This window comes from Leiobunum rupestre, chromosome 1, assembly GCF_980474605.1.
Source record: "Leiobunum rupestre chromosome 1, qqLeiRupe1.1.hap1, whole genome shotgun sequence".
In the NCBI taxonomy this organism is placed as follows: domain Eukaryota; kingdom Metazoa; phylum Arthropoda; class Arachnida; order Opiliones; family Sclerosomatidae; genus Leiobunum; species Leiobunum rupestre.
The window spans coordinates 68091648-68102533 of NC_143384.1; the positions used below are offsets into that span (position 1 = coordinate 68091648).

General features: G+C 35.6%; 1 long non-coding RNA gene across 1 annotated transcript; it reads right to left on the reverse strand.

The window, feature by feature from the left end:
* Window positions 1–9225: 9225 nt before the first annotated feature.
* LOC149966200 (uncharacterized) lies at window positions 9226–9924 on the reverse strand. Its single transcript, XR_016480259.1, has 3 exons — window positions 9889–9924; window positions 9480–9605; window positions 9226–9415 (listed from the first exon to the last, which is right to left on the reverse strand). It is a non-coding gene; the product is annotated as an uncharacterized LOC149966200 (long non-coding RNA).
* Window positions 9925–10886: the final 962 nt, after the last annotated feature.

Below are 10886 nucleotides of genomic sequence, written 5' to 3' on the forward strand. Positions count from 1 at the left end.
CAATCCCGCCCGGTATCAAATTTTAATTATAACTAAAATAATTAAGACGAGGCAACCGAGTTTAATTTATTCAGAATATTATAAATTAAGTAGTTACAACAGTGAGTTAGACGTACTAAAACAATGCTCAATTGAATTTAATCCTATTTACAGTACAAGTTTATCAGTTAAATATAATACGAAGCAAATTTTAACGAAATAAATATCTACAGAGGGTATTTGTAATTTTCTCGCTTACGAAATACTTGCCGCATCTTTAACGCTCATTTTTTTTCAACACTCGCCCGTAGAATAGCTATATTGAACATCTGGTAGTGGACGACTCGTAGACTTCCTGTTGACGTTGTGACACATACCGCGTAAAAAAGACCAATGCCGTCCAATTTCCAATATCATATAATGACTCACACACCCAGGAAATCAATGACTGCATTAGGAATCGTAGATATCCAAATATCTACACCAAATGTATTAACAAGAAGCAAAATCCTTACCATTAACAAAGCACAGACTAAACGAGAGCTCGTATATCAATAAACGTTAAACCAACGCCACCGCACTAATAGAACTATATCTAAGTCGATAATAAAACCCGTAAATAAATTACAAAAACTAACTAAGTGGACCACCCACACGTTCTACCGTTTTACCCTCTTATCTCTGCTGACTGTGCTAAAACAAGATTTGACCTTTAAAATGGCATACGTAAAAAATGTAAGACTTTAAAAACTATCAATATATCAATCTGAAACTGCGTACAGACAGACGCGGTGATTGTTAGACCCTACATAATTAAAAATACGTCTTACATGTTCGAAAAATGTAGGGTATCCATTAAGGGTTAGGTTACTGTAAGTTTTCAGTAACCCACGATTATTAAAAAGGAAACTTTTATTCTAATAATCTAATTTTTGCTTAAAATATATTTTAAGCTAATACGTGATGGAATCGGTATAAATTTACACCTTGAGAGATATTTTATTTTTGAATGAAATCTTTTGAAATAGTTTTTTGAAGTCCATAACGGATTCCGGAGTTTTTGAATGATTCAGTGGTGACTTATGTAAATTATATAATGGATTGTTTAGTACGATTTGTTTTTTCAAGTGGTTTGATTAATTAGAAATAAAGTGTCAACATTAAATATAAAATAAAGAGGTCGAACTTAATTACTTAAGAAATCGAAATAAGTTTAATAGATCAATAAAACTTAGTTAATTTTGTATACCATAAAATACAGTGGTTTTAAAAATGTAATACTAATATTAACTAGAGGTAGTTTGGTTTTGCTCTGGTCTACCCAATAGTTTCGTTTAAGATTAGCTTATTAAGGATTTAAACATCCGTTGCTTATAAACGATATAAATCCGTTTCAGGCATTAATCTGTAAAGGTAATTGATAAAACTTCGATAGAACGCGATAAAGAAATGAAATATTTAATTTTGACCTATCCGAGGGGAATATGTCCCTTGGAAAGGTTTTACTATCATCGTGTCCGTCTGTATGTATGTATTGGGAAAATACTCTCCAACTTCTACGGATTATTGACCTTAGGGACAGACTGAGTGCTGAGTGTTGCTTTAAACGTCTCAACGTCTAAATGGCAGGGTTTTCACCGAATGTTTACGTAGAAGTCATATTATCATATTTGCGAGAGTATTGAGCGGTAGTCGATCCCGAGCCCTCCTGCACGACAGGTGAACGTTCTACCACAGAACCATCGACAGATGTTGAGCCTACTGAAAATTACTAACTCAGCTTAAGCAAAAGATTATATTAATAGTTACCCAGGTAGCAAAATCACATGTTTTCCACGAGTTTTGATATAATTTATTTCAAGTGTTACATCCACGTGTGTCAACGATGGATCATGTCCGCCTAAATCACGTGTGTACGCATTTATTAACCACGTGAGTTACACGAGTAAAAAAACCTATTCAACACCTTGCAAATACTGACTTTACAGTATCTTAACACCTTTTAACCACCAATGTTACACTTGTTAACACTAGAATAACACCATTCGAACACCAACCTTACACTTAAATAACACCACTCAAACACTTATTATACACTTCCTCAACACCCTACTTACACTTCCTCAACACCCCACTTACACTTCCTCAACACCCTACTTTCACTTTATCAACACCGTACTTATACTTCCTCAACACCCCACTTTCACTTCCTCAACACCCCACTTTCACTTCCTCAACACCCTACTTTCACTTCCTCAACACCCTACTTACACTTCCTCAACACCCTACTTACACTTACTCAACACCCTACTTACACTTACTCAACACCCTACTTACACTTACTCAACACCCTACTTACACTTACTCAACACCCTACTTACACTTACTCAACACCCTACTTACACTTACTCAACACCCTACTTACACTTACTCAACACCCCACTTACACTTACTCAACACCCCACTTACACTTCCTCAACACCCAACTTACACTTCCTCAACACCCAACTTACACTTCCTCAACACCCTACTTACACTTCCTCAACACCCTACTTACACTTCCTCAACACCCTACTTACACTTCCTCAACACCCTACTTACACTTCCTCAACACCCTACTTACACTTCCTCAACACCCTACTTACACTTCCTCAACACCCTACTTACACTTCCTCAACACCCTACTTACACTTCCTCAACACCCTACTTACACTTCCTCAACACCCTACTTACACTTCCTCAACACCCTACTTACACTTCCTCAACACCCTACTTACACTTCCTCAACACCCTACTTACACTTCCTCAACACCCTACTTACACTTCCTCAACACCCTACTTACACTTCCTCAACACCCTACTTACACTTCCTCAACACCCTACTTACACTTCCTCAACACCCTACTTACACTTCCTCAACACCAATAATTTGACATGGAAAATAAACGATAAAATTAGGCATTATTAATATTTTTCTACAAGTTCAAACCACCAAATTCATAACGAAAAATCGTATAATAAAAAATTTATTGTAGTGGGATAGTGGTACAAATATTGACGAATCAGTTTTCCTTTGATTAAAAATTAGCCAAATAAACTTTACAGGCGATTTTGTCAAATGAAATTAAAAATTTTAACAAGATGATTACTTTTCGCAATCCTCATTGTTCATGTTGTTTTCCTTGTTGTTTTCTACTTGTTGTTCAGCGTTTAAGGTTTTGTTTTATTTTTTACCTTTGCCCTTGCTCGAGCTTTTAATTCAATTGGTCGCTTTTTTCAACCATTCTTTAATGATCTCTTCAATATCCGTTTCCTGAGCTTTATAAAGCAATTGTTTACTCGTACAGCACCTTTAAAATTTAAAACATTTTGGTCAATTATAATGATTTAATTAATGTAAGCAAATAAAAAAAATTAAAGAAGTATTCTTACTAATTACTAAATCTTTGGTCAATAAAATCTTAAATGACATCACGCAAGATATTTTCCCATTAAAAGTATTAAATACTGAAATTAACTCTTAATTTCCATTTCTAATTAACAAAAATATAACTGCTCTCTAGACTACACCACCATAACAGACTTTGCTACCATCAACAAACCTTTTTCAGGTTTTCATGCAAGAAATTTTCCCATTAAAAATATTAAATACTGAAATTAACTCTTAATTTCAATTTAAAAGCAACAAAAATAAAACAACTCTCTAGACTACACCACCATCACTAACTTTTTCGCCATCAACAAACCATAAAAAGGTTTTTAAATATACATAAGTAATAAAAACGGAGTGTCTATTTTGGCCTGTTTTTCGCGCCAAATTAGCTTGCCGTCCAATGCTTAGCTATTTTAGCCCGTTCTTAAGCGCGCGGCCAACACTATTTTGGCCTGTTTTTCGGGCTTCGACTTTTTCCAGGCGAAATTAGTCCTGACCCCGCGACGGACACTATTTTAGCCTGTTTTTCGCGGCAACGAATTTTACGGCTTATTTAGTTCTTATAGAGTGAAATCACTATTTTGGCCCTGGAAAAACGGCTAAAACCAAAAACAGGCTAAAATAGTGCTCGCCGCGCGGCCGTAGCTATTTTACCCCCGCTACTTTTTTTTATTCATAACTGTTCTTTAGTTGCGGGTTTTCTACAAATAACATCAAACATCTTGTTAAACAACCTAACCTATAGACCGTGGGTGGTCCTAACACGAGCTGCTAATTTTCCGACAGGTCGAACCGCGTATGTGGTGAAGTCGTTTATCTTTTTTCTTAGCTAATTTATCTCATTTATAGTTCCACATCGATAGACATCGAAGTGGGACTATTGCTATGGACGGAATGTCGTTAATTAGTTCCACATCGATATACAGGGTGTCCACTAAAAAATTAACCAGGGCAAATATTTCAAAATCTGTTTTAGGCACGATTTTGAAATTTTCAAGTCATATACAAGATGTAGGGGCAAACCTACTGCGTAAATGTCGATGACCTTGAACCACGTCTTCAAGGTCATCCAAAAACTAACAAGAGAACCGTAAGTGTTAAAAAGTTGGTTCCAATTAGAAAGGAGTTCCACGTGACTTTTTAAGTACAAAAAGCTTTGATCTGATCGGCTTTGACCAATAGGAAGCCGAGAAATGCTAGCTGAAAAACAAAAAGGTCGTTAAGTTGATAACGTGTCGAAAGCGAGGTTCGGGAGCTGATAACTCTTAAGATACTCGTGTTAGAGTACTGAAATTTGCTACACATCCTCATCAGGATTGATGGTCTTTAGTTTAAAAATATCAATGACCTTGAATCATGTGTTCAAGGTCATCCAAAAACTAACTCGATAACCGTAAGTGTTAGAAAGTTGGTTCCAAATAGAAAAGTGTTCCACGTCACATTGTAGGTCGAATTAGCTTTAATTCGATCGAATGTGACCAATAAGAAGTCGATAAAGTGTTTTTCAAAATCACAAAGGTCGTTAAAATGAAAATTGAAAGAAAACGCACAATAACTCGAAACCAATTCGTGTTACATCGAAATTTGCTAGACAAACTCATTATGGTGGTCGTCATGACAACAAAATTTAAAAATATTGTCAAATGTCATTTTATTTTACGCTAAGCCTAATATTAATTCGAAGTTTATTTTTGTAAGTACAAAGTTAGTTGTTTCTTTAGAAATAATAAAGTTATGTATACTATTCGAGAAAAGGGCGAAATGGTTCGGTTATTTTATGAAAATGGGAGAAATGCGCGTTTATCAGCGGCAATTTTTCTAACACTTACGGTTCTCACGTTAGTTTTTGGATGACCTTGAAGACAGGGTTCAAGGTCATTGAAATTTCTAAACTAAAGACCCTCAATCCAGATGAGGATGTGTAGCAAATTTCAGTACTCTAACACGAGTATCTTTAGAGTTATCAAATAAAACATCTTTCCAGAAATTGCCAAGAAGTAATATTTCCGACAGCCAGGACTCATAAGTTACTATTTATATAGTGCTTGTTGAAATATTAGAAAGCTGGAAACTTTTCTCGAACATAACATCGGGTTTTTTGCTAAGCCTTAACATGCCAAAAAAGTTACCTGGTTAAAAGGAAACACTTGTTGCATACCGTACTGCAAAAGTAATACGTTTAGTTCTAAAGGAATTCGTTTTCATCTTTTTCCGAAAGATAATTTTATACGAAATGAATTAACTCTGCCTCCATGAGAAGCCCTAAAATTGCCCGGTAATATAAAAATATTCCGTATAATTTTAATTATTTATACCTTAAGAGGATGATAATAATAATAATATTATTATCTTCTTATACTTAGTTTTAGTAGAGTGGCGCACCCGATTGGTAGGGAGGGGAGGGAAAGGGGTATTCTGTTAATTCAATTTTATTGTTTTCAGCGCGCACCTTTTCAGTTAGAAAACCTTATTTTTACTTATTTGTTCTCATTTCTCTAAGTAAGCGAGTACAACAATTTCTCCAGTGGCGCACTCGGTGACGGAGGGAATTGTGTTCATTGAAGCGAGACCATTTTTATGGTTTAAAGGCCGTAAAATGGTGATATCGTTGTCATCGTCGTCCACTCTCATAAGAGTAGGTGGGGTTGGACATCAAAGTCATTTCAAAGGCCTAGGTTTTCTTCAGCCTGTCACCCTTTAAATTTACTTTCCCGCGAAGCAAAAACCCTGGTGATAGGCCAACGTGTTCTGCGGTTGGCCAGCCAACAGGGTATTCGTACGGTGGTAAGTAAACTTAAAGGGCGACTAGTGCCGACCTTAGGGTTTGCGAGGCTCCGTGCATAGTCAGCTTGCGATAAATGATTTTGGTAAATATTTTTGCGATAAAATACCCGAAATACAAGCATTTTACGGAAATAATTAACACAAAGCTATTTTAAAAATTTTAAGATGTTTATACTCAGGACCTCGTTAGTTAATTTTCGGGCCTTAGGCATAGCTTTGCCAATTTAAAAATCATTTGCAGAATAGTTATAGCCATATTTTAGTTAGAACCACAACAGGAATAACTTATGTTTAAATGATATTCAGTTGTTTACTTCAATACTATATAGTTGTTATAGAGCGATTAAAGCCAGCAATAAATTTTTAGTGTAATGTGTTTAAACCTTAAATTATTAATTCATTTGAAATTTTTAGATGAAAGTAACTTTAGTTGGTCAATTTCTTTTGGCATTTTTATTCCCACCGAACGAATACCCTAGTGGCTGGCCAACCGCAGAACACGTGGGCCTACCACCAGGGTTTTGCTTGGTGGAAAGTAAATTTAAAGGGTGACAGGCAGAAGAAAACCTAGGCCTTTGAAATGAATTTATGTCCAACCCCACCTACTTTTATGAGGGATTTTGCCAATTGTGGCCGACGCCGACAACGAAATCACCACTTTACGGCTTTTAAACCATAAAAATGGTCTCACTTCATATATTTTTTACCTTCATTAGCAACTCTAGTGGTGTTCAATGAACACAATCTCCGCCACCGAGTGCGCCACTGGAGAAATTGTAGTACTCGCTTACTTAGAGAAATGTTAACAAATATGTAAAATTAAGGTTTTTTAACTGGAAAGGTGCGAGCTGAAAACAATAAAATTCAATTAACACAATACACCTTACCCTCCCCTCCCTCCCGATTGGGTGCTACTCGCTAATTAAGTTATCCCCCCCTCCCGCGTACGCCACTTCGATATATATCGATGTGGATATAATTAACGACATTCCATAGCAATAGTCCCACTTCGATATATAATATCAAATTACCGATAGTATCGGTCAAATTCAAAACCCTGGCGGTCTGTAATGCTGACGTAAGATATATCGATGTGGAACTAAAAATGAGATAAATTAGCTAAGAAAAAAGATAAACGACTTCACCACATACGCGGTTCGACCTGTCGGAAAATTAGCAGCTCGTGTTAGGACCACCCACGCTCTATAGGTTAGGTTGTTTAACAAGATGTTTGATGTTATTTGTAGAATACCCGCAACTAAAGAACAGTTATGAATAAAAAAAGTAGCGGGGGTAAAATAGTTACGGCCGCGCGGCGAGCACTATTTTAGCCTGTTTTTGGTTTTAGCCATTTTTCCAGGGCCAAAATAGTGATTTCACTCTATAAGAACTAAATAAGCCGTAAAATTCGTTGCCGCGAAAAACAGGCTAAAATAGTGTCCGCCGCGCGGTCAGGACTAATTTCGCCTGGAAAAAGTCGAAGCCCGAAAAACAGGCCAAAATAGTGGTAACTCAGTCGCACACTATTTTCACCCGATTTGAGAAACAGGCCAAAATAGTGTTGGCCGCGCGGTTAAGAACGGGCTAACATAGCTAAGCATTGGACGGCAAGCTAATTTAGCCCGAAAAACGGGCCAAAATAGTCCCCGGCTAATTTGGCCCGAAAAACAGGCCAAAATAGACACGGCCTAATAAAAAAGTTGAACTTTTGCTTTAGTAAATTAATCCAACCAATCAATGACTTATTTCAATTATTAAAAAGCATGAAAATTTATTTACCTTAGTGCAACGAAATATGTCCTTTATGTATTATTAGGCGAATGATACCATGCGGTCGGACAGGAAATTATAAAGGCTTAATGGAAATACACCAAAAATGAATTTAACCATAGGAATATAAAATAATTTACAGTTTAATAAAAAGCCTCATGCCTACCTTTAGTGAATTCTTGCTTAAAGGATTTATCATAAAATACAACGATTTATGCTATTAAATAAGCTATTAATTAAACTAATACAGCAACCGAATTTATCTTGTTCTATCGCTTAGCCACGGCCGTCTCGAGATCTGCTTCGCGCTCATAGCGGCCCAGGCAAAGATTTCCTCTCCTATGTATTTCCGCGAATACCTTCTTTTAACACTAGGAGCGCTGTCTGAGCCCCCCCTTAAATGTAAAAAATTAGCGGGATATTTAATAGTTTTCTATGGCGGTAAATTCAACTAGTTAATGCTTTTTGCATTGTTTTTCAAAAACTTCTGGAAAGTTTGGGATATACATCTTATGATTTGATCTTTATCTAATAAGTTTTCATTTAAAACATTTATTTAATTAAAGTAATATGCTTATATTGAGTTTTATTAGTTAATTGCTAATCCTAACCAAAGTTTCTTTTGTTTTTCAAAATTTTCAAACCAGTATTCCCATTTTTTTATCAGAATTTTAAATAAATAACCACAATATTATTCATATTATTTAATAAATACCTTTATTATTCTTTAAATTAAGTTCACATTTCTCAAACTTTAGTTTTAAAATATTGCCTATTTTTAATTGGCAAAAATGCCCACCACAAAAATTTGTTGTGTTCCATTCTGTGAATCTAAGAAGAATATCAATGTATAATTTCATCAGTTTCTAGTTGATGAAAGTTTATGCAAATTATGGACTAAGAACATATCTAGAAAAGATTTTGGGGTCAATGAAGCTTACGCATCACGCAAGATTTGTTTGTAGTGGGACATTTTAAGGAAAGTTATTACTATCAAGGTCTAAAGATTCGCAAATTAAAGAAAATATTGACAAAGGAAACATATGAATCTATAATATCTATTAGAATAACTTCATTGTCTACAATATCTTGCGTGTCATACCTCCTTAAATCTGGTTTCCAGTTTGTCTTGACAAGAAATTTAACGAGCGATGCTATTGAAATGTTTTTCAGCATTCTCAGGAAAATGGCAAGAGAAACTATATTCAGTTTGGAATCCTACCTTAAGAGAGGCACTATATAATTAACAAAACCTAAAACATCTAACGTTCCCCAAGACAGCTTCACAGATCTATCAGCCATGATTGATACTAGACTCGATGGATTTTCAACTATTTTTAACGGCAATGAAGTTACGTTACCATCTGAAGTTATGAGTACCCAGATACACAGAGATGCACCTTACGGCTAGCAAGTATCGCATACTTGGCTGGTTATGTAGTACAAATCCTAGAGGAAAAACATTTTTGCGAATTGTGCCTTGAAAATGTATCACAGCCTAATTCTGACTCACCATTAGTTGGATTGATAAAATTGTCCGACAGAGGAAACCTTAGGTATCCGCAGCAAAGCTTTATCATGTTAATGGCTATAGTAACAACATTCATAGAGAGAGCTGTACCCTATCTCCGGGATTCACCTGCCATTTTAAAAAACATTGAAATCCACTTGTGGCCAAAATTGCTCTATGCCCTTACATCCAATGTGATTTTAATAATAATCACCGAATGAAATTGCTGATTTAATTTGTTGAAAGGTTGTACTTCCAATTATCACAAATATTACCAAAACTCTGTCCGCAAAATTTGAGAAAGCGAATGAACTTGTGCATAAGTTGTAAATTCTAGTTTTCTAAATTTTTAGTTGTGTATCATTCAGTGGGAAATTCACATTGGTTTATTATATTTATCAGATTTAAATACCTTCCAAGTTTCCATCACTATTTTCATTCATAGTGATTTTCCAAGTGACAGTTAGTTAATTAAAATTCATTTATTTCACTACTTTAATTAAAATAAATTTTTAAACATTAATACAAAACTAAGGCCTCTGGAAGTTACTACATAGCAAAAATACAGCTGTAAGGAGAACCACGTGTTTATGTTTACATTTATATACAGAAAACGTCGACGGCGACTTCTGGCTCCAGAATGACCAAATTTTAATAACGTTTTTCAAAACTTTACTTTGCGTTAAAAAATCTCAAGAGGTGTTTAACTTTTTTATTATTAATTAACTTAAATATTACTAAAAAAATATTTTACAAAAAATTACACATTACGCGATAATAATTGAAATTCCAAAGTTCCGCGCAGTTCCTCCCATTCGATAACATGGCTGCGAATTTTCTCAAGGGGGGGCTAGACTAGCGCCAGAAAACGATGTGAGAAGTTTTTGAACTAATTTCCCAAACGCGATTTTCGTACGATCGCCTGGGCCGCTATGAGCGCGAACCAGATCTCGAGACGGCCGTGGCTTAGCATAGAAAAGTAAAATGGCTACGACGGTACGTACGACCAAGGAGGATTAGAACTGGAGGGCAGCCTTGGAAATAAGGTTTTTTTTTAAACTGGTCCTTATGACCAGTGACCCCTAGCATATGAATTATTAAACTGGTCCTTATGACCAGTGACCCCCTAGCTTATGAATTATTAAACTGGTCTTATATAAAATGTGCCAATGTCATTTATATGCCTTAAAAAACATATACTACATGTTTAGAAGTTGGTAGCATTCACTTTGCACGAATTCAAAATAGTTAACTTAATTTTACGAGTACCACCAGAATAGTACAATATAGTACTATCTCACTTAAGACTACTACCAGAGCCTAGAAGACCCTCGTAATTTACCGTATTACCTCTCTTTCTCTAGGCCCCGTAACTCCAGAGTCCCCAGTCCGTTACCGCGTAGCCAGGTA